Below are 24924 nucleotides of genomic sequence, written 5' to 3'. Positions count from 1 at the left end.
TTCTACAAACTCTGGCTCTCCCAGCAGATTCCACGAGGTGGCCTCACCTTTACAGTGCAGGAATGCATCCCCCAGGTAACACAACTTGTCCTGTATGCTGGATACTCTCCACCCGCTGACCATCTGCTGAGCTTCTTGCCAGTACTCCCAGATATAATGCATCTTTCTGACAATAAATAACAGATCCGGCTTCCCAGCCTGCCGATACACTGAAGAACCTCCATCCCTGAGCTCCTCTGCTCCTTCCCTTGGAAACATTTTCCCTTTCACAGGACTGACACCTGCTCACTTGCTGAACATCACCTTATTGCATTTTCCGTTTCCTTACATATGGTCTGATCCTCTGTTCTCTGTGCTTTCTGTGCTCGATGGTTGGTGTCTGAATGATCCCACTGTCGCTGCCGCCAAATGTGAGGGTACGAGTTCCTCAATCACTCAGACACCGAGCAGATGAAACCAGAAGAACGGTTTATTTTCCACAGCACGCACAAATAGACAATAAACAGTGGCAAAGGTAAATTGCAGAGTAGAAAGATATTCAGGTAGCAGGCCCAAACAGACAGTCCTTGTATAGTCACAGTCCCAGATCAGTTCCACAGGGCAAACTATCACTTAGCCACACAGCTGTGATAGCAGAAAACTGTATAAATCCACACAACACAGACGCTCCACACCAGAGCTTGGTAGGATGCCCCCTTCCCGGGCAAACGATGTGTTCCACAAGGTCCAGTGGCAGAGTATCATCTCTAGCCAGGATTGCGACTAACATACTGAGCTGGCAGGTATACAAGTCATTTTAAAAACTTCCAAATTCCCACGGTTCACAAACCAAAAGTGGGCTTGCAGTGGATCTTGATTGGTGGATTCAAGAGTCAGGTATCATCCCCTCCCAGCTACTGCTGCTGCCCCCCCCTGCTGGGTCGGTTCCAGTAAGTCTGTAAGTAGCCAGGATATGCAGATGCAGTGTCAACACAAGATACAAAACAGTCTGATTACATTATGTGGTGACCACCCCCTGTGGACAACCTTCCTATTGATAGCAGGGGCATTTGATCACCCCCTGTGGTGCCTGGTTCCACAAAGTCTGCTAGAGCCCAGAGGTTTACAAAGAATTGTAAACCCCCCCTGTGGAGATGGTTCCTCTGCTATCTCTTTCCTGTGATAGCAGGAACAAAAGTATGGTAATGGGACATAACCTTTTGGTGAATTATTTCCTGGGTATTTCCTGGCAGACCATATTTGGGCAAGAGCGATCTGATCTGGAAATACACACAGATTTGGGGGATAGAAACATCTATGGAGAATAAGAGGGTACAGACGGACTAAAATAGTACATTAATCACTACACCTAATAAAATATAATAATTACAGATTTACGGTCAGTTTGCTAACCTCACAGTTAGTACATATGCGGCAGCATCGCGGTGGCTGTTAAGCGTAGGGCGGCGATGTATATTAATACATCCCGCCCTATACCACTCAGACTACCTCAAATGCCATTCTGACCTAACCACATGTCTACATATACCACTCAGATTCCCACATATGCCTTATCACTGAGGCCAACCCATATGCCTATGAAACCACCGTATACAGTATGCTTTCACATGCCACTCAGTCAACCTACATGCCACTCAGATCCCCACACATGCTTCCAAATTCAACTCAGACCACCAACATGCTAATCAGACCACCACACGGGCAAATGTAGGGTTTGTAATCGAGAATCAGACCCTTTGTCTGATGCCCCCAAATCAAAGTGCATAACTCTGGAACATAAAATAATGTACAATCCAGAAGAGGCTTCAACATTTCTTTTCAAATACTGAAATGTCATCAGTATAGAAGAACACCTACAAAAAATGCCACCACCGTGAGAATGTCACAAATCCTCCCTGCAGCAGGACACCGGTCCTGTGGCGATGCACCATGGGCATCACAAATCATTTCGGATGCCATATCTAGCAGGAGTGCAGACGCACCATTTGTGTATGGATAATGGTTATCATAGTGATAATATACTGTATACATTAAAATCATAGCAACCATATAAACAAGAGATACTTGATATTGAAAATAGAACTTACAAATACATTAGGAGCAGGCAACCTGATGGTTCTCCTGAGTTTCTAGATCTGTGCATCCCGGTGCCTCCCATTCCTGCTGCTTCTTACTGTGTCTCCCCTCAGCTATTCCCCAGTTCCGCCCTCCCTAGTCCCTACAGCCCTGCTAATTGCGGTAAAATGCAGTAAGGGGGCGGAGCCTAAATCAGAAAGTGGGTGGGGCTACAATCGGGACCCAGGATCAGTAAAAGCACATTTAGCCTACCAGTGGGGGTTTCGGGGTACTCAGAAACCCCACTGCGTGCGCTACTGCACACTTGCTTCCATATACCACTAAGTTCACCAACATACCACTCAGACCTCCACATATATACTCGCAGACCAACCCACATGCTACTCAAACATCCTCACATGTCTCCACATACCAATAAGAGCACCCACATGCAATTCAGACCTTTGCATATGCTGAACATACCACTCAGACCAATCTGTTTAAGCCTTAAGACCCACACACATTGCTCAACATTTGACTCAGTTTACCCCAATATCTGTATACAAAATATGCAAACAAATGATCTACCAACAATTGATATATTCTGCTTCATGGAGTTAGTGATGGTGATGTCCAAGTGTTGCTGTGTCGTCGCCAGTGGCGTAACTTGAAAATTTTTCTCCCCCAAGCCAAAAGTCTCTAGCGCCCCCCCAACATTAATTATATATTTTGTTTCCTACATGCTAATTGGCAGGGGTTTCTTGCTCGTTGCCAAGGGTTACATGCTTGTTGCCAGAGGTTACATGTGCTCACATGCTCATTGCCAGGGGTTACATGCTTATTGCAATGGAGGCAGTACATGGGCGGCTCCAGCTGTTTCCGCCCACCGCAAGGTAGCGCTCCCATTGATTAAGGCTATACACAACGCCTATTGGCTGCTGTGTAAAGCTTTAACCAAAAGGAGCACTACCTTGTGGCATGAGTCTCATGATGCGCGCTGCTGGGCCCAGCACCCACACAGACCCGCTGCCTCTCGCTCCCCCAAGCAGCAGCAGGGGCTGCCTTACAGTAGTTACGCCACTGGTCATCGCAGCTGCTGAACTTTGAATCACTCTGGCTACTTGGACAGTGAGGGTGGATACTTTTGTCCCTCTCCTGTGTCTAATGCTAGACTGTTGGTGAACCTTTATGTGCTGCACCCAGTGCTTGGCAGGACCCAGGTTATGTAGGGTGCATTCACAGAAGTGTGTCCACACCAATGGAGGGGGTACCAGGTCACCTCCCACCCAGAGACAAATGGGGGGGGGGGGGGGTAGTAAACACATACTACAACACATACCTTGGGCCTTATTCTAGTTCACTCCTCTTTCTGACAAAATCCTTCTTAGATGGTCAAAACCATGTGCACTCCAGGTGGGGCAGATGTAACTTGTGCAGAGTTCATTAGATTTGGGTAGGGTTTTACTTCAAAGTGAGATCTATATTGCAGTGTAAAAATAAATCAGCCAGTATTTACCCTGCACAGAAACAAAATAACTCGCCCAAATCTAACTCTCTCTGCACAAGTAACATCTGCCCCCCTGCAGTGCACAGAAGGATTTTGTCAGAAAGAGTGAACTAGAATAAGGCCCATTGTCCCAACCACTGCCAAAGTTCATCTGCAATAAATTAACATATATCCACAAGCCATTCCCAAAACCTCAGATGAAATACATATCAGTAAAATTAAAAAATATATCCAATGACACATCACTGTCCGGAATGCAATTCGGTATATTGAGACCAAGCTGATGTGGCCTTTATCTGCTAGTTGTCCTACTAAACTACTGTAGACTTATGTTCTCATGGTGGTAGATCACTTCAGGAAAAGCCCAGAGAGGAGATGTAGATAACCACTGTCCCGGGGCATGGTACAGTCATCATCATTAGGTACCCCTCTCCAGACAGACCCATAATTTAAAGGTAACGTCTCCCCATTGTGCCCATTTCACTAGGGGGTGGGATTTGGGGGATACACCCACTTTTGTGGGTGCCAGGGACTAGCCGCCCACATAGTTGGAAGACTCCAGGAGTGTAGGTATGTGATAGATATGTTTGTTAATGTATTCAACATTGTGGTTGAAACAAACTGAATGACCTCCAGTTGAGAACTGGCAATCATCTATACACAATATGATCTGGTAATTTGTATTTTCCAAGGGGAAAAGTCTATTACAGGTAGTCAGCAAGCTACAAGGTATTTAGAGTTGCAGTAAAATGTCCAGACGTATGAAGACAAATGATTGTATAACATAACAAATCGGTTTTAGTAATTGATATTTGCATCTGGTTTGGTCTATCCAATTTCCTTTAAATATCCACAAAGGAGAATACATTCAGAAAAGTGATTGCATGTCAGCAATTTTGGTATTAAACCTATTGCACTATATATATTATTGTCAGCCTCAATAAGCAGAACACAATATAACTATTACATTAAAGTGCAACAAGAAACCTTCTCGCCCACAGTCATATGAGGGAACAGAATAATATATTAGTGCAGTAGGTTGATGGGAACATTTATATTCCGCCTCCACTAAGACAAGTAATGACGCAGCTGAGTGGTTTCCTCACCCAACTTATTGGGTATTGTTACTTACATAACAATGATACCTGAAATCAGGAGAAAATTTAATTAGTATATCACACCATCTATATATATGTCTAGTGTCCGTGAGTCTCTGAAACACTGCCATCTGCTGCCAGAGAGTGAACCTACATCTCTTTCTTACACATGCACAAACACAGATGGTAGCAGACTAGCATTTGAAGCTTTTGCTTCGAGCAGGCATATGCGTATGTGCAGGGACGCTGTGTGGATGCCTTCGGTGATTTGTACAGTTGCAGTGGCGTGATTAAGACTGCTAGGGGGCATTCGCATGGAGACGCCCAGCGTTTTCTGTGCAAACCCACAAAAAAAAGGCGAACACATGCGAACCCGGGCGGGGTGATGACTTCCAGGGTGGGCCACCCCATTCTTGGACCCGCACTCCTTAAGTATAGGTCAGTCAAGACTGACTTATATTTGCGAATAGGATAAAAATCATTCAATGGTCAGCGACCATATTAGCTGCCAGTTAAATATCATGTCTCCTGTAGTGCCAGGTATAGATGTCTCCAGTAGTGCCAGTTACAGATGTCCCCAGTAGTCCCAGTTACACATGTCCCCAGTAGTGCCAGTTATAGATGCCCCAGTAGTGCCAGGTATAGATGTCCCAGTAGTGCCAGGTATAGATGTCCCAGTAGTGCCAGGTATAGATGTCCCCAGTAGTGCTAGTTACAGATGTCCCCAGTAGTGCCAGTTACACATGTCCCCAGTAGTGCCAGTCATAGATGTCCCAGTAGTGCCATTTATAGAGGTCCCAGTAGTGCCAGTTATAGATGTCCCAGTAGTGCCATTTATAGAGGTCCCAGTAGAGCTTTTAGCAACAACAAAAAAGAAAAAAGTACATTCCGGAAACTATGGTTTTGGAGTAATTTGGATAACAGATATCTGGATAAGGGATACTCAACCTGTACTATATCTACTGTATATACCTTAATTGTGTCTTATACTGATTGAACAATGATGACTGGTGGTAGGGATGCCAGCAGTCAGAATACTGACGCCAGCATCCCAAACTGGTAATTATACTTAGCTTACCTTCACCCTGCCTTCCCCTAACCCTCCCTTCCCGCAGCCTAACTCTATAGCTGGCCATACACTAGTGCTATTTGGCCACTTTTTTATCTGATCCCAACAGATTGGGCTGAGAAATTAGTTGACAAGTGGCGTAATCGCATCGGACCTGTTGCATGTAGGGTATTGTTACCAACTCATCCCTTTAATCCGGGACACATATTAATTACACAGGTTCTGTGGCAGTTTAAAACCAGGTGAAAGCCAGCCACAGGATGAGTTGGTCACCCTAATGTAGGGTTAATCGGAAACGGCGTCAGGTGCTCATTGTGGCTGTTTTTGGCACCTGTGATATATATTGCATGCGATTTACTTTATACAGCTATATTTAACAGCCCCTGTAGTACAGCCCATCAGATATATTGCATGCAATAAAGTATCAGATGGAAGGTCTCCCGGAGATCTGCCGGGGAGTTCAAGGGAAATCGGATGCGACTTGAGGCTCATATGAGTCACTGTAGTTTATGGGGGCCATAACCCTCTCCCTGCAGCCTAACCCTTAACCTCCCTACTAATACCTAACCCTAAAAGATGGGGATGCGGTCATTAGGTCGACAGCATTTTGGTCGACAGTCATTAGGTCAACACCACTAGGTCGACATGGTGAAAGGTCGACATGGGTCTAGGTCAGTGGTTCCCAACCTGGGGTACTAGTACCCCTGCGGGTACTCTGCAGACCAGTTGGGGGTACTTGAAAATAATATTGGTAATGGTGGACAATGAAAAGGTCTTTTGATGGCTGAAGAAGACCCGTTGCCATGGAGACAAACCATGTTGTGTCATATGCCTGACCAGCAATCCACTGGGAGCTTCCCATGCTGCCCTCAGACATCAGCAGTCATCTGCCCAGCACTGACAAAGGTGGAGGAAGCAGCAACATTAATCCTACCGGTGTTAGCGGGAATTCTGGAGATAATACACAACCACAAGTCTAGACACAGAAGGGCATGATTCTTTGCTGTATACTACTCCTCCGCTCCTCCTTAATATAATGCTGGGGTAGCCAACCCTAGTCCTCGAGAGCTACCAACAGTGCATGTTTTGCAGGTCTCCTCACAGAATCACAAGTGAGCTAATTAGCTCCATCTGTGTATATTGTAAAATGTGTCAGTGATTAATGAGTGCAGCTGTGCAGCAGCTAGGTTGTCTGGAAAATGTGAACTGTTGGTAGCTCTCGAGGGCTAGGGTTGGCTACCACTGATATAAGGACATGCATAAGGATCCGCATACCGCTAAGTACTGTCCATATTTAAAAATGAAAGGAGGAAGTACTTATCAATGAAAAGCCTAATCAAGGGGTATGGGAGAGAAAAAAGGTTGGGAACCACTGGTCTAGGTCAACATGGGACAAGGTCTACAGGTCATTAATTTTACACAAGCATTAGGGCGAAATGGTCTAGGCCGACAGTCAAAAGGTCGACATGGGATTTTTCACTGTTTTTTGAGCCGATGTCATGAAAGGTGGTATTTCATGCCCTACCATCCACTAGGGCATGGTGGGAGAATAAAATAGTGTGCCCGAAACATGGCGAGCCATGCGAGGGAAAGCGGTGCACTTTATCCTGTGTCCATGTGGACTTTGTCGACATTCGTGTAAAAAAAACATGTTGACCTTTTGACTGTCGACCTAGACTTTGTTAACCTAATGCTTGTATCCACCTAATGACCTGTTGACCTTAGTGGTGTCGACCTAATGACTGTCGACCAACTTATGGTTGACTATATGACCCACACCCAAAAGATGTACCCCGCTGCAGTACATACTCAGGGTAGTTTTCCTGATGAAGGCCTGGTGTGCATTTTCCTGGACAGAGCTTTCTCGCAAGCTCTGTCCCTGCATTTGATAGTTGATGCCTCCATGCAGTGCAGATTGGGCGATGTTATCACATCACATCCACATCCTCAGGTGTGGATTGTGATAAATCTGCCTTATAGTTCTGTGTATCTAGTGATAATCCATTGCAGCCAATTTTGTATTTAACTCCCGGACTCTGACTTAGTTGTACATTTACAAAAATGGGATGTTGCCCATAGTAACCAACCAGATTCTACTTCTTATTTACAGTATATAGCATACCTCCCAACTTTCGTGCTGAAGAAATAGGGACACTCGCGCGGCGTATGCAAATGAGGGTGCGGCTTATGCTAATTAGCCGCAGCCTAATTTTCATACAAGAATAGAGGCTGTGCGCATGCGCACAGCGTCTATTCTATTAGATTGAGGGGGTCTCCAAACTGCCACCCCCCGCAGCGGGACAGTGCCTGCCGCGGGTGGGACAGCGGGACAGGACCCGAAAATCGGGACTGTCCCACTGTAATCGTGACAGTTGGAAGGTATGATATAGCACCTTCTAGGTAATGCACAGGAAGTATTTCCTCCTTTGTCATACTGTCCAGGTTGGATCAGGGCCGGTGCAAGGCACCAGAGCGCCCCAGGCAAGTCGGGGTGGGGGCGCCCCGGTGTCTGCCGCCCGGGTACCTGTCCTGCGGTGCTGTAAAGCTGGCAGCAGCGGGGGGTCCCTGCAGTCAATAAGAAATAACAAAACAGACGCGCTTCCGCATAGCCCGGCGGATAGCGCTCGTTATTTCTTATTGACTGCAGGGACCCCCCTCTGCCGCCGCCGCCGCCAAGCTTTTACGCACTTATACGCCGCAGGACAGGTACCCGGGCGGCAAGGGGGGGCGAAATACCGCCCTCCAGTGGCCGGCGCCCTAGGCAAATGCCTAGATTTGCCTAGTGGTGGCGCCGGCCCTGGGTTGGATTTCATTCTAAAGTGCAGAATTCTGTCCAGTTTTTCTAACTTGTACCTCTTTATTAGTTAAATCAAATAAACCGATTTAAAACTACAACTGTTAGGGGCATATTGTTACAGTAGCTAAAATAGTCATGAAGCATTTAAACATTAATACATCAGGTGTTAACGTGTCCATGATGTATTAAAGGGAGATAAGGGATAAAGGGGCCCATTTATTATTGATTGCATTTACAATGCGATCTGGGCAGAATATTGCCGCCCAGATTGCATTCTAAATTGTGATCACATCACAGGTATGTATCATCCCTGAGGGCACTGGGACAGGGCTCCGAAAAGAGCACGTTCCTGCGAAGTCTGGAGCCGGAAGCCGAGCTATACACTGGGCATGCCCAGGGGTGCGATGCCAGGCTGCCCGATATTCATACGTTGGGCAGCTTCGCATCCCCCATAGAAACCTATGGGGGATGCGGCCGGCGGCGATGCTGGGGGAATCGGAGCAGGGATCAGAGATTCCTGCTGCGGTCCCCCTATCGTACATCTGGGTGATACTTAATATTTGCGGCTAACCTTTAGTCGCAAATATTGTTTGATAAATGTGCCCCAAAATCCCTAGAGGTAGGGCCTAAATCTCTTTTGCCTGGGAGTGGTGAAAAGTCTGGCTAAGTACCTTCACCTCTGCCTTTGGTAGGAGGTGTTGTTTCCGTAAATCCACTGGTAAGAGGGGGGGAGAAACACTGGGCCTAGTAGTTTGACTCTCTTGACGGGGTTCGTAGCCCCCGAAGGATGAGACAGCGAAAGGCTCAGTCTAGTATCCATTCCCAAGGAGCGGAGAAAGGCTGGGACTGAGTAGATGGCTCCTGTTCCAGAGGTTCGTAGCCTCTGATGGGGAGACCGCGAAAGGCCCAGCTAAGTACCTTAACCTTGGGATCGGAGAAACACTGAGACTGAGTAGATTGCTCTTCCGAGGGGGTCGCAGCCCCTAAGGGAGTCAGTCGAAAAGCCCAGTGGAGTACCCATTCCCATGCCAGGGGCTGGAAAATGCCCTACGATGGGAACAGAGAAACCTTGGTCGGACGCTGATCGGTCAGTTGCTTGGAGTCCGAGGCTGCACTGTGCCCCCGGGGAAACTCGGGGGTGCCGAACATGCACGGGTGATCCCAAAATCACCATGCACTAGTATGGCACTTGCACTGCGCACTTCCCTTCAGGTAGCGCTGCACGTCCTTACCTCGTCCTTTTGGATGGGGTAGGACAATTTTTCACACCCCCACCCTGGCCTTCTGGCTAGGGTATCTTTATTATTTATCTCTCTTCCCCCTCTCACGTTCGTCACTTTTCACGTTCCTTGTTTTTGTAGTTTTGTCACGTTTTTTGGGTAGTGTGGTCGACCCTTTCGGGCCTTCCATTTCCCCAATGTGCCGAAGCTCTCGCCTTTTGGGGAGAGCTTCGTGCCCCCGAGGACGACCCCGAGCCGCAAGGCGCAGGGAAGTCTACTGAGGGTCTCTCCAAACCTTCGGGTGTGGAGGACCCACCGTCCTAACCCTTCTGGGGGTTGAGGAATGAGGGTCTCTCTAAGCTTCGGCGAAGAGGACCCACCGTTCTCTATTTTCCTCTCTTCGGCCTTATGGTTGAGAGGGGTTAGGGGAAAAACGGGGCCCGTCTCCTTCGGGAGATGGCCCACTTCGTTCGCACGGCCCCCTTTGCACGTGTTTAGGCACAGCACTGGTGGTAGGGAGCACACCTCGGGCTCCTGCGTTTCTTCAAACTTACTATTATGAGATCGCTTCGATATACAGCAAAACGCTCACATATTAAGGGTAGTGCCCTGGCTGCGCATCTGAGCTGCAAAGCTATCCCCTGGGCCACCATGTTTTGGGCCGCAGCAGCTGCAAGTGATGTCACACGGCTGCTGCAGCCTGGCCCACCTCTCACACGGCCTGAACACCATGGCGATGAACGTTGTGAATTATTCTGAATTATTCTGAATGCAACTGCAGTTTCCATGCTCCTGCTTGGGATTCAGTACTAAATCCCGGCGGTCGGAATCCCGGCGATCGAATACCGACGCCGGAATCCCGACCGCCGGGGGGGGGGGGGGGGGGGGTGGGTGTGTGGATTGAATTGGTTTCTACTCAGTAAGGGCAGTGTGATGAAGCCCATAGGGCGCTCTGAAGATGGCATTGCTCAAACCTTCAAAACCCCGGAATCTATTGCATTCTGGGGCTTGTTGTATATCGAGTGTGCAGCCCAAACTCAGCAAACTGCATTTTCTGAGGTTTGGCTGTAAAAAAAACCCAAACTATTGCTGCATCTCAGCGCTAATGTCATCACTTGGAGTATAGACAAGAGTTCAAACCAATGTATGGATGTTTTCTCTGTGTAGTTTTCTTTTTTGTCAATAAAGTAAAAAAAAAAAAAGCCATAAAAGCTGCAGTGCATGTTCTCACGAGATTTCAGTAGAGCACACTCAGCACAGACTCAGTCAGAGCACATTGCTAGGAGCACATGCTGGTGGGGGAAGTCATGGAACAGAGAAGTTATTCAAGTTGCAGAGCTGCTGCTGGGGTGAGTTTTTGTGCACTTTCCTCTGTTAGTTTTAGTAAATATAGTGGTTGCCAGCTCCTACTTTTCAGGTGGAGTAATCTTTTTTACGTGATCAGTGCGGTATTAGTATTTTTTCTTAGGATATATCTCTGTCACTGTTATAATTGCATCAGCGTCCACTGTTGCAACTGTCTTTTATTTATTTACCATGTACTAATTTGTACTGTAAATGCGATGATCTGTCAATTGTACAAAACTCTATTTGTGTATTTAAAGCAATTAAAACTAGGATTTTAAGAGGCTGCATCTGTTCACTAGTAAATTATTTTATATAACCAGTTAGCATGGGGGAGGGGTGGGGAGTGGAACCGAAAAGGGTAGTGAATGGAGAGGGGGAGGGGTGGCACAGTACAGGCAGCAGCAGGAATCTGGGCTCTCTAAAAGGTTTGTTGTGCACACTGATCACTGCAATGACAAAGAAAATCGTGCAGGAATGTTCATTTTGATTTAACCACAGATTCTATATATTTTACTCCTCTCTTGCAGTGGTTTAACCCAAAAATGAAATGGACAGGGACTAAAGCCAACAAACTGGGGATTTTGACCAGGAAAAACCAGGATGGGTCTGGCTGGAGCTTAGGAAGCTGACGTTTCAGAGTGAGGACCCTGCTGTGCTGTCTTCCTGTGTCACTGGCCGAGGTGAGTGGTGGTAGTGAGGCTGGGGCCTAGCTATCGGCAACATGCTGCTGCCTCATGGCTGTACTGGTCTCTGTGCTGAGCAGCTGTGTATAAGAGGTGCTGGTGTCCTGTGAATCCTCATGGTGTAACACCTGGTGTGCTACACTTGTTACATGTATGACTGCTTGTGGTTTACTGTTTAACGCCTAATGTGTGCAGCCCCTTCTTCTTCTCTGTACACTCAGGGCCTTCCCCATGCTCTGCAGTGTCTGACGGGGCAGAATGACTACTCTCTAAAACACAGTATGGGGGCTGCTTCCTCCTCTCTGTATCCTGTCGTGAGGTACATAACCCCCTGCTCACCCAGGTCCGATACCTTTTTGTTACGTTACATATGCTGTTAGTTTATTGTCTTGCTTGAGGTCATTTGGAGAAGCCTCATGTGTTACACGCATGCATGAAAAGCTATGGCACTCATGTAGTGCTTGATATGAACACCCTTTTATTCTCCTTATCTCAAATTGATTTTATTCTCATTATTTGTGTGCACCAAATGTCATCATACCTTCATCTATTACCCCATTCACACCAGCCTAAATTCCCGGGTTGAGTCCGGGAACAACCCGGTACTAGCGCTGGTGTGAAAGGTTCCCGGGACAAAATCCTGGGCAAATTTCAACCCGGCTAGGTACCAGGGTTGTTCCCGGGGACCTGGCTGGTGTGAAAGGTACAGGTTATACTTACCCGGGTTGCCGTGTGCTGTCTGGACGGGAATCCACGCAGGCGGCGGGCGTAAATGACTGGACAGCCAGTGAGGACGCCGGAGAGCTGCGTCTTCTTCATCCGCAGCCTGTCCCGTCAATTGTGCCGCCGCCTGTGTGGATCCCTGGCCTGCACGGAGGACCAGCAACCGTGGGGGAGTATTCTCCCCACCTCCGCCTCCTTCCCGCCCCCTTCTCACACCAGAAAATGCAGGGATATTTCTGGTGTGAATGGGGTATATGTGGTAATAACGATGGTTTTGGTGCTTACGTGGTAAATGCAAACTTATTATTTACAAGCACTGTCCAAACTAACATTAACTTTTACATCCCTTACTGCCAGCAGTGTCACACTGCCTTTCCTGTAGTACGGTTATGCACATGTCATCCTGATATCTACAGGGCCGTACCATGTGCTACTCGTGCCACATTGTGGGCTCCTCTGCAACCTAAGCCTTTGGTTTTATTAGAGGCCAGTTTCTTTGGTATTAGGTCGACATGGGTCTGGGTGGACACAAGCATTAGGTTGACATGGGCAAGGTCAACAGTCAAAAGGTTTTTTGAGTCAACATGCCCTACCATCCACTAGCGTGGTTGGAGAGGAAGCCATGCGAGGGGACGCGGTGCTACGTTTCAGTGTCTACGTTTCAGGCCAAAAAACTGTAAAACCTCATGTTGACCTAATGCTTGTGTTGACATTTCAGCATGTCAATCCAATGCATGTCGACCTAATTGGTGGAGACCTAATGATCCATACCCAGTTTCTCTGTGAATTCACCTGTACATTTACCTGTGAATACATGTATTCCCAGTGGCTGAGGCATTTACGTGGTTCCATCGATGTAAATACAGTACCAGCTTCCTAAGATGTTTCCTGTGGTGACTTCTAACGTTTCTTCTAATGTTTTGTGTTTTTAAGGTTAATGGAAGCAAATACTACAATGACCAGGTCGTACTAGCAGGAAAACCAGGTGTGTACAATTCCAAAGCTTTGCAAGCCTAGCAGACTACGGAGTGCCTCTGTTTAGTAATGCCCTTTTCATTTCACAAATGCTGAGTCGCACCCGTCCTGGGAGTGACCTGGCATTTGTGAGGTGAAGCTCCCCGCAGCGACCCTACAATGGGCCTTATTCTGGTTCACATTCAGAGGCAAATTCCTTCTCAAATGGACAAAACCATGTGCACTGCAGGTGGGGCAGATATAACGTGCAGATAGAATTAGATTTGGGTGGGGTTTTAAGTGAGATCTATATTGCAGTGTACAAATAAAGCAGTCAGTATTTACCCTGCACAGAAACAAAATAACTCACCCAAATCTATTTCTCTCTGCATGTTACATCTGCTCCCCCAGCAGTGCACATGGTTTTGTCCATTTGAGAAGGAATTTGCCTCTGAATGTGAACCAGAATAAGGCCCAATAAGCAGAGTCACTAGTGGGGGAGGAGGCAGCACTTGGAGCTGACTACGCCTACAGAGGGGTTTGTGTGCAAATTACCACAGGACTCCGGAGAATGGCAGAACTGTGTCTTGACTCTGCATTATAAAGGTTGAAGCACTTCTTGAATATCCAATGGAGAACAGTGATGCAGTTCTTACCCTCCACATTAAAGCACAGACCGCACATCTACAGCCACCTTTTGAAATGTTTTGAGTTTCCTCTCCCCTCCCTGCAGCCCTAACTCACTGTAAACTAGATAAATGATCTGTTAATTATGTCCTATTGTAGAACTGGAACATAAAGCAATGTACAACTTTAACCCTTTGAGTGCCAACATTGCTGTAAAATGTGCAAAATGCCAGCCTCGCTCACAGCGACTGTTTGTTTTTTGGTTTGGGCGCAGAGTTTAACTAAACTTAAATTAATTGACTTCAGATCATTTGCCGGCAATAACTAAAGCAATTCTTATTCCTAAACTACGGCCCTGGTATTTTTGGTGGACATTTTGCACCTCTCTCACAGCAACGTTGGCACTGAAATGGTTGAAACTTGGGTGTGGTATAACTTACAATGTCTAGATTGACTTTAACAACTGGTTCAAACAAAATGTTGACAGTGAAATAACACCTTGCATATATTCCTACATGCATTGTACTTCCTTTTTAATGTGTTTAACCCCTTCTTTGTACACCCAGAGTTCTCCCCATGCTCTGTGGTGTCTGACACCATTGGGGCAAAGTGACTCCTCTCTAAAACACAGTGTGGAGATGACCTCCTCCTCTCTGTATCCTGTCGTGAGGTACACAAAACCGATCCTCAAATATTATTTTCCTTGTATGTGTGCACCAAAGGTTTTCTATGGTGATAGAGGTGGTTTTGGTGCGTGGGAAGTCTGTAAGAGTAGATGTAATACAGTAATGTGTTTATGCCACCATGCTGTCCAGATATGTCATTGCTTTTATATGGTAAATGCACTGTCCAGACTGACGCTTACTGTAACTTCTTTCTAGCACTTGCTGCCCCCAGTGTCACTGCCTTTCCTTGCAACCTCATGCACATATACTGTGGGTTTCTACAGGGGCCTACCAGGTACATGTGTAGGCAATAAGAACCACGAAGTCCAACTCCTGCCAGCAGACACAAGGTGCGTATGTACAAGTATAGAGCTTTTTAAGGCTAGCAAAATACAGAGGCCTCTTCAGTTGGTGCCTTACCCAGATCTGTAAGTTAGGAATTAATATGATGTTATGTGGGTAATGCTAGTTACCATTTGAGAGGTTTTGGGTTCCTATCCACCTCGCTGCACTGTAATCTAGATAATTAATCTGTTGGTTATACCCTGTATTGAACTCAGATCGCAGGGTAACGTGCCAATGTTATGCTTAAATCAATCTTGCATTCGTTGGTCACAAAAGTACATCATGGGAATATTTGCCAGTATGCACTGGTTGTCAGTCACTGTTGTACACTGGATTATCAGGAACATCCCCTTTTTCAGCTTTGCCCACTTTAAGATGCTGTTCTTTAAGTGGCCAATATAGAGGGGTATAGCAACGCTCTATAAAACTCGGAGTAAAAGAACTATGTTTTTGCTTTGAATCCTGTCTAGTGCAACAAAGATGAGGCATCCAGTGCCAGTAACCACTTTCTGACTGTATATGTGATGATCACTGACACTTGTACATATGTTTACCTGCTCAGATCTGAATTTATTGACAAGCAAAAAAGTATTAACTTTTTGGCCTCCTTTTATATTTGTATGCTACAGATGCAGCAGCTGTGATTTTCATAGCATATGATCCCACATCCATAACTAATTCACCAGCCATCGGAACTTGTATTGAAGTACCTACCAGTGCAGTGACTGCTATCCACAAATACATTTACATATTGACGCTAATCATGCACGTGTCTGCTCTGTGTGAGTCGGCACAGTAATTCAGATGCTGAGATCTTCACTTAGAATCGCAGACCCTGCCATGACACATTACTCAAATATGGCCTGAACAGGAGTGCGTTTTTACAGTAACTCCTGTTGCCTAACACAAACAAAATGGTTGCTCCTATTAAGCACTGACACATTCCCAATGCATCCATAGTAGCCATTCAATCTTGCTGAATTGCATATTCATCAGAATAGTTTACAGAGATGAATCAAGCCCAACATCGCTCCCCTATGTTGAACGTACAGGGGATCGATCCAACTAGGAGAACCATTGTGTGATCTTGCAAGGTTGTGTTTTTATTAATTGCAATAATATTTCTCCAACAGGAAACTCCCCAGAACTTCAGTTCTTAAGGTCTTTGGTGTTTGCGTAAAATGATGTAGTTGGATGAAAACCTTTCAGATTGGGCATAGAATAACATGATCTACACCTGGCAAAAGCATCAGCACCATGATTTGTTTATCCTTCATGTCGAAGACTGACTTTGTCCTTGCAAATCTTTTGCTTGCCTCTGGAGTTCCATAAGGAGAAATCCTAAGGTAACAGTTACTTTTATAGGACTAGTTTGGCGTAGCAGCAATTATTAATTAAAATTTAGATCATTGTGAGAACACCTTTTCCAAATCTCCTAGCATTTGTGGAACCTGCTGAATTCATTCCTACTATAGATCCACAGGTTGCCTGAAACACATGAACTGTTGGTAGATCTTAAGGACCGGTTTGGCCACCCCTGGTGTAGGAGAACAGATCCTGCCCATATACAAGGGGCAATGGTGTCCTGTGCAACAGAAGTGTGAACACCTTATTTGTTCTACCCATTTTGCATGTTCCATTCCATGTGTTCAGCCCCTTTTCTGTACATTCGGAGCCATCTCTATGCTCTGCAGTGTCTGACACAGGGGGGCAGAGTGACTCCTCTCTTAAACGCAGTGAGTGGTTCCCTCCTCCCCCTCTCTGTATCCTGTCGTGAGGTACATACTCCTTCTGCATGCAGACCACACATCAGCTCAACCCATACACATGTATGTTATGTTACATACACTGTTGTGTGAGGACTCGTATCCTTAGTTTGTCTTTTTATCGCAGTCATTTGGAGAAACCAAAGATCTACATTATATGCATGGAAAGCTATGGAGCTCCTATAGCACTTGATTCACAGTAAACGGCATTTTATTCTCATTACCTCAGATGGTCTTCCCCAGATTTGTGTGCACCACTTATAATGCATACATCCTTTATAGTTATAGCAATGGTTAGATGGAAAAATTATATAATAAAATAAGCTACATACTACACATTTTGTCGACCTGGCGATATTTGCGGTGACTCGCTCAGTGCTGCCACCAGCAAGTGCATCCACATTTGTCAATGTGGGGGAACATGGCCCTCACTAACTATGCGTTCCCTCATCTGTACAAGGAAGATGACTGAGGACATAGGTAAAGACCTGCGGGAGCACGCATGTATGCTGATATTTTGCATACATACTAAGCGATATTTTGAATATCACTCAGCAGGGGGAAATTAACCATATTTCAATGTCACTTAGTGTAGAGGGGGCAGAGGGCCTGATTCAGAGACATACGTGAAACCATTGGTCTGATGTCTACATACAGTATGCACCGGACCCTTCCTTCATGATTGCACGCAGTCCCCAGCTTCACCACCGGGAAATGGTAATTTCGTTGACATCGGTTTAGGTTGACACAAGCATTAGGTCGACATGGGGTTATTCACTATTTTTGCGCCAACGTGCGCCGGCAGGCGGTATTTTATGCCCTACCATCGACTAGGGTGTGGAGGGAGAATAAGTGTGCCGAGTGCGAGGGGACACGGTGCTACGTTTCATTCACAGCTAATGACCTGTCGGCCAACTTGCTGTAGACCAAATGATCCACACCCGCACCACCAGTGACCTGCTGTGCTGTTTGGGGTCCAGAGGGGTGCACGTGAGGCTAGATTGGATGCAGATTTCCTAACCCAGCCAGAAGAGTAAGTGAAGGCTGAGGTGTGTGAATATCTTATCAATGGTGATCTGATTAGGTGATTTTGGATGCTGCCCTTGTATCTGTGCTGCCTGTAGGTGGGCATCTAAAGACCCCGCATTTATCTGAATTGGGCCCTGAGTATGTTATGGCTGTGCATCTGCAAATGATGTCCCATGCTCACAGGATCTGTATCTTTGCTTTTGAAATGATAAATGCAAGCTTAATATGTGCAAGCACTGTCCTGACTGACGCTTCCTGTAACCTCTACAGCACTTACTACCACCAGCATCGCACTGCCTTTCCTGAAGTACATAATGCCCATATCCTGCAGCTTTCTACAGGGGTATACCAGGTACATATGTGGTGTAGGGAATAAGCACCACAAAGTCCAGCTCCTACCAACAGAAAACAAGGTGCGTATGTACAAGTGTAAAGCCTAGCAAAGTACAGAGGCCTCTTTAGTTGGGTGTGGTTATATGGTCCCGACAGTCATTAGCCCAACGTCGGGATCCTGACTGGCTGGACTCAGACAGCAGGTTGAGTGCAACAAAGCCCCTTGCGGGCGCTCGCCACGCTGCGGGCACGGTGACTCGCTACGCTCGCAACCTATTCTATTCTCCCTGTATGGGGGTCGTGGACCCCCCCCCCCCCACGAGGGAGAATAGCCGGTGGCTGTCAGGTCCCCGAGTGTTGGGGTTTTGACTGTTGGGAAACTGTCCAGCACCCCTTTAGTTGGTACTTGAGTCTAAGCAGAATTACCAGCTAGGAGTTAATATGGTTTTGTTGGGGAACACTAGTTGCAAACATTCCTCCACCTTTTACCATTGAGAGGTTTTGAGTTCAGTCCTAATTAACTGTAATTAACTGTAAACTAGTTCACTGATCTGTTGGTTATGCCCTGTTAGGAACTCCAAGGTAATGTAATTGTTCTACTTAAGGTGACCATACATCAGAAATATATTGTACCCAATCATACAATCTCAATTGATTGTGTACACATCATGTGTACACAATCTCCCGGCCCAGGATTGGTCCTCTGATCTGACGTGCTGCACGTCAGATCAGTTGGGATTGGGAGCAGATTGCATGTGCTTTTAAGCACTAGCAATCTGTCATTAGATGGCTCCTACAACCAGTCATGTGACACTCCCTCCCTGACTAGCAGAAGAGGGGCAGCTTCCGGGCGGCCCGTGGCAGTGAAGATGCTAGTAGCCGCTGAAGTTTCCAAGTGGCAGACGGGTAGGCAGCTGAAGAGAGCGGTAGACGTCCTCTATTTAATAATGGCCTAACACAGCAGATTGGTAGTTGCTGGCAACCTGTCAATTAAAAAAAAAATAAAGGTACTTCTGTATTAGCAGGGCGCCCAATTAGCATACATATGGCACTGCAGGGGCAGTCTCATGTGATTTTTTTTATTATTATGATTATTATTATTTTTTTTTATTTTTTTTTTGCATGCGATGCGACTTTCCTATGTAGTTTATTCACTGCTCTCTGTCCTTGGGTGGTGCGATGCCATTTAATGTACTATACACTTGTATGACATACAATGGTATTTAGGCACCCCCACTATTCATGCCACCCCGAAGCGCGGCGGAACGCGTCCTCCCGACCTTTTCATAACCCCACTATCCACGTCGGCGTGGAGTTGATTTTACGTAGTGTGGCGAGCGCAGGGAGCCCCGGAATACATGTAACGTAATCCGCTGCGCTCGCCACACTATTTAAAGTCAACTACATGACGACTTGGATAGTGGGGGTATGAAAAGGTCGGAAGGACGTGTTCAGTCACCCCTCGCGGGGCTTGCTGCGCTCACCACGCTTCGGGGTGGATAGTGGGGGGGGGGGGGGGGTGCCTAAATACCATTGTATGTCATAAAAGTGTATACTAAATTAAATGGCATCGCACCCTATAAAATCACATGCGATTTTATGTGTGATGCGATTGCATGCGATTTTCTTATGCAGAATGGCCCACTAAGCCAAATACAGAAGTACCAAAATTTAAAAAAACTTTTTGGAGTCCTATCCTTTTGATCCTAGTAGGCTAGCCCCCTATTTAAATGAAGCTATAATCATGCAGCTGATGGGTTGTATGACAGATTGTGTGTCCAAAAACCACCAAGGACTGCTGGAAATTGGACACAATCATGATTGTAAGACCGGTCTTTCTGGTGTATGGCCAGCTTTAGATCCTCAAAGTATGTGCAGCATGTACTTTTTTTACTAGATGTGCTGTGATCTAGTACGAAGAACATCGCTCTGTGTATTCGCACTTTAATTTACATAACATTAGATGGTCCCAGAACTACAATGTGGGGATAGTTTCCATTATGCAATGTCTGCCAATCACTGTTGTTCCCTGGATTATCAGGAACATCCCCTCTTCAGCTTTGCCCACTTTAAGATGCTGTTCTGTAAGTGGCCAATATAGAGGGGTATAGCAACGCTCTATAAAACTCAGAGTAAAAGTACTATGTTTTTGCTTTGAATCCTGTCTAGAGCAACATAGATGAAGCATCCAATGTCAGGAAACCCGTCTGTAGAGGACTTGTCATGTATTTGTGAGAATGAGTAACCCCATTTAGTAGAAGTAGCGCCACGTGTCTTATCTGTACATTTATTCCTTTTGTAGCCTGCAGACATACTCTGGTCTCTCCATGGAGCAAGTCTTAAGGGGTTGACATGAGTTTTTCACTTTTTGGGGGAGTCCATATCAACACCTGAGCACTTGGACCCCCTAATAGTGTACAGCTTGACTCGCCATGCTATGGGTCAGGCGCCTGCTGCGCTCACCACACTTTACCATCCAAGTTGACTAATTGTTAGTCCATTTATCTAGGCCTGTTGGTGACTGGTCTCTTTCCAGGTTGTGTGGTCTTATAATGTTGAGCTATAATTGTAAAAAAAAAATCTTTATTATTTATTTTCTTTTTACCAGGTTCATACCCAATTCTTCCAGTAGTTAGAAGAAAACATTTAATGGATGCCTTCTGGTTGGGCATCTGTGCGTTCCTATTAAAATCATCAGCTCCAGCCTCTGGAGTTTAAATGTGAAGAGATAAGGTAAGCATTACTATATTAACAAAAAAGTGGTAAAGAACCTGCGCTCTACACAAAGGGTGCAGCCTTATCAAAAAAGATAGTCACCAAACTATCCAGCGATAGTAGATACAAAGAGCAGTAGGGTCTGACAGGGAGCACAGGGTGCTCCCACTTGAGATATAAAGGATTTCGATGTCGGTAAGCCTTGTAGAAATGCGATACCGCAAATGAGCCTTTCCTTAGGCCACAAGATATCTCGTATATTGTCTGATGTTCCAAATAAGATTCCCTTTCTCTTTCACTTGTATACCTCAGTTTAAAATTTTAAATATTGCACATAGCGTAAAACTGTATTTCAATAAACAATAATACACACAATAATTTGGCATCGTACCGTGTCTGGCCTTATCAAGGCTATTTATGTCGCTTAATGGGCAGTCAGAGGGATAGTTCTCAGTGGGATCCCGGGCCTCCACCGAAAAGTCCTCCTATAATAGCCGCAGATGGTGTAGTAATAAGTCCAGTCCAATGGCCTCTATGTCCTTTAAAACCTCCACCAACGCGTTTCTGCTTGATCACAAGCCTTCCTCAGGGTGTGTGTTCAATGGTGGCCTGTCATGACAGGCTAATTACTAATTAAAATGAAATCCTTATTTGTAGGCATATCTTGAAAATTATTGGGCTTGTACAGCCAGCAGCGAATCTGTCATTGGTCCCCACTCATGGGCACAACTTTCACTTTACAGTCACAGAAAACAAAGCCACACAGTTACATCGTACCCTTCCAAATACTGGCAATCCAAACACTTAACTGCTCATGGCACCAGTATCTCTGGGCTCAGATGCGTGATAGCTGGGACACTTTATTAGGTGCTAGATGGGGGTCAGTTATCTTTGTCTCACTGGCCAAAGATGACTGGGGAGGGGGGGTGGGGGGCTGTTGGCACTTGGCAGGGTGCATAGTGTCTCATCTGAGTCTCCATTCTCAGTGCTGAGCAGATTGTGCCCATGTGCATACATGCCCCTGGTGTCCTCTATGAATCCTCATGGTGTAAGAACCTTACATGGATGCCTAAATGCATTGTACTTGTTCCTTTTTAATGTATGTGTAACCCCTTCTCTGTACACCCAGAGTTCTCCCCTTGCTCTGTGGTGTCTGACACCGATGGGGCAAAGTGACTCCTCTCTAAAACACAGTGTGGAGATGACCTCCTCCTCTCTGTATCCTGTCGTGAGGTACAAAAAAACAATCCTCAAACTTGTATTCCTTGTATGTGTGCACCAAAGGTTCTCATGCATCACTGTGGTTTTGGTGCTTAGGAAGTGGGAAGTCCGTAAGAGTAGATGTAATACAGTAATGTGTTTATGCCACCATGCTGTCCCGATATGTATCATTGCTTTTATATGGTAAATACACTGTCCAGACTGACGCTTACTGTAACTTCTTTTTAGCACTTGCTGCCCCCAGTGTCACACTGCCTTTCCTGGCGACCTCATGCACATATACTGTGGGTTTCTACAGGGGCCTACCAGGTACATGTGTAGGCAATAAGAACCACGAAGTCCAACTCCTGCCAGCAGAAACCAGGTGCGTATGTACAAGTATAGAGCTTTTTTAAGGCTAGCAAACTAGAGGCCTCTTCAGTTGGTACCTTAAGGTGCCCATACACTGAGGCAATTTTGTCCGATAAATCGGACCAAATCTTCTCTCCCTGACATGCAGTCGGGTCCGATGCGCGGTCCCGTGCTTGAATTATGTTAGTTGGTCACAAAACTACATTGTGTGGGTAGTTGCCAGTATGCTCTGATTATCAATCACTGGAGTATCAGGAACATCCCCTTTTTCAGCTTTGCCCACTTTAAGATGCTGTTCTTTAAGTGGCCAATATAGAGGGGTATAGCAACGCTCTATAAAACTCAGAGTAAAAGAACTATGTTTTTGCTTTGAATCCTGTCTAGTGCAACAAAGATGAGGCATCCAATGTCGGGAAACCCTTTCTGTAGAGGATCGTACTCTGAGAATAACAGCATTTAGTATTAGCTGTTTTGAAATGTACAGCGAAGATGGCCTCCTTCCTGAAATAGGCATATGGAAGCACATGAGGCTTGTGTGGCCTGTACACATACTCAGGAGCTGTGGACCCTCCCTGGAGCACACCGAGAACCTATTTATTCCAATTGGGATAAATCGAACACACAAACAAATTCATCGTCCCACTTAGGGGGGTATTCAATCGCTGTCGTACTCCCGCAGCCATCTCCCGATGGGGGAGATGGCTGCGGGGCCCTATTCAATGCTGCCTTCCACGACAGCATTGAACAGGGGTTCTCCGCAGAACGAGCCGGACATCACAAGCTGTCGGGCTCATTCTGCCGGAAATAGGCGAGCTCCCGGCTGGAGCTCGTCTATTTCCGTCCTCGGCTCGCGGCCACGCCCCTTTCTCGCTGCTCGGCGGCCGGTACATTGAATCCCGACCGCCGAGCTCCAGTCAAGCAAAGCGAGAACGGAACAGGGGCACGGCTGTCGAGCTTGCTCGACAGCCGTACCCCTGACATTGAATACCCCCCTTAGAATCAATGTGCAGGTGTTCAGATGTTTCCACTAGGAAGTAAGACTTGGACACTTCTAAGGCATAAGATAATCACTTATCATAGTGCAGATCAGTGGGTCCTAGCAATACTGGAAGCCACAGTATTAAATGATGGTAATCCGTGGCCTTTATTGGCCTCCTCTGTACCAGCTAAAACTGCATAAGCTGAAGATATGTAAATAGTCACAAATCTCCTGTAAGATTATATTGAAGGAATGTGTATACCTACAAAAATATAAGGTAGTTGCTCATAGTGTAAATGTGTATTCATAAATATACAGATAAAAACACTGGAGTTTCATAGTTCCGTATACTGACAGTCCTTTTACAAAAGGCAAAATTGGCTGGAAAGGTGGGTTTTGTTCCCGGTTAGCCAAAACAATAAAAACTTCATTTAGAGACTATGGTGTAGATGTACTAAGCCTGGTGAAGGGAAAGGTGATGACACACCAGCCAATCAACTCCCAACTGCCATTTTTCAAACACAGCTGAATGGCTTGTGCGTTGTCTCCTTCCACTTTCTCTTCATCAAGTTTATTACATCTTCCTCTATCTCTGCATGTAACATTTCCATGTTAGTCCTGTAATTCACTTAGTTTACAGTGTGCTGTTGTACTTTTAATAATTTGTTTGTTTTTTTTTTTTTTTTAGTTTTTTTTTTTTAGTTAACAGGAATTACCCATTTGTTAAGGATCCTGACCTAACCATTGCAGTAGCTGGAGGAACACGTCATAGAAGCTCTTCTAATTGGGAACATAAGTAGCGTTCTTTGATGGACAAAATTCAACTCGCTTGTGTTAAATTTTAATACACAAGGAGTCAGATCTGAGAATTGCTGTACAATAAAGTCTCTCTAGAGCACAGTATTTTTCATTATGTGTTTGTAAAATGTATGAAATGTATGAAATATATGAAAATGGAATAAACTAATTGTAGTCACATATTTTGGTTTACTCTCTCTACTACTTATACCCCACAGCATGCTATTCTGTTTTAGCAATCCATTTGGGGGAAACTTGGATATATTGGTCCACAAATTCTAGTGTTAGGGATGGCCAATTTGAAGATCCTCTAGAATCTGATAATAGGCGATCATCGCTGGAAAAGTATCAGCATTGTGTACGAGAGTCCTCGAGTGATCAACCTATTGACGGTCTACCTATTTATTATTGACCTGCCGACCGCATCCTGTGTGAAAGGGTTATACTGTATTTCTCTGGCACCTCACACCACCCACGCCTCCCACCTCTGCATGCGAACCTCATCAGTTTCCTCCTCCTATTCTGCTGAAGTCAATGGCTTCACCCAGGCTGACAATCAAAAAGTACATGTACAAAATCTAATTTGAATAATTGTCATCTTATAGTGCAAGTGACTTATCACCACATGGTAATTTGTCTGCTA

General features: G+C 45.7%; 1 long non-coding RNA gene and 5 other non-coding genes across 8 annotated transcripts; all 6 read left to right on the top strand.

Annotated features, from left to right (window-relative positions):
* Nucleotides 1–10993: 10993 nt before the first annotated feature.
* Nucleotides 10994–24463, top strand: LOC146057304 (uncharacterized). 3 transcript variants are annotated; one of them, XR_014469710.1, is made up of 9 exons: nucleotides 10994–11094; nucleotides 11620–11772; nucleotides 13432–13483; nucleotides 14961–15094; nucleotides 16223–16435; nucleotides 18155–18297; nucleotides 20826–20950; nucleotides 22382–22517; nucleotides 24193–24463. It is a non-coding gene; the product is annotated as an uncharacterized LOC146057304 (long non-coding RNA). The 3 variants fall into 3 exon arrangements; XR_014469709.1 differs by having other exon boundaries at nucleotides 24172–24463; XR_014469711.1 differs by lacking the exon at nucleotides 10994–11094 and adding an exon at nucleotides 11443–11517 and having other exon boundaries at nucleotides 24172–24463.
* Nucleotides 14656–14757, top strand: LOC146045684 (small nucleolar RNA SNORA26). The gene has a single exon (XR_014465561.1). It is a non-coding gene; the product is annotated as a small nucleolar RNA SNORA26 (small nucleolar RNA).
* Nucleotides 15451–15569, top strand: LOC146045679 (small nucleolar RNA SNORA26). The gene has a single exon (XR_014465558.1). It is a non-coding gene; the product is annotated as a small nucleolar RNA SNORA26 (small nucleolar RNA).
* Nucleotides 20278–20396, top strand: LOC146045672 (small nucleolar RNA SNORA26). Its single transcript, XR_014465552.1, has one exon. It is a non-coding gene; the product is annotated as a small nucleolar RNA SNORA26 (small nucleolar RNA).
* On the top strand, nucleotides 22072–22173 carry LOC146045680 (small nucleolar RNA SNORA26). The gene has a single exon (XR_014465559.1). It is a non-coding gene; the product is annotated as a small nucleolar RNA SNORA26 (small nucleolar RNA).
* LOC146045676 (small nucleolar RNA SNORA26) lies at nucleotides 22780–22898 on the top strand. Its single transcript, XR_014465557.1, has one exon. It is a non-coding gene; the product is annotated as a small nucleolar RNA SNORA26 (small nucleolar RNA).
* Nucleotides 24464–24924: the final 461 nt, after the last annotated feature.

This window comes from Crinia signifera, chromosome 1 (assembly GCF_055691185.1).
Source record: "Crinia signifera chromosome 1, ASM5569118v1, whole genome shotgun sequence".
Taxonomy (NCBI): Eukaryota; Metazoa; Chordata; class Amphibia; order Anura; family Myobatrachidae; genus Crinia; species Crinia signifera.
Note: the sequence above shows the minus strand (reverse complement) of the source record. Positions and strands in the feature narration are given on the sequence as shown.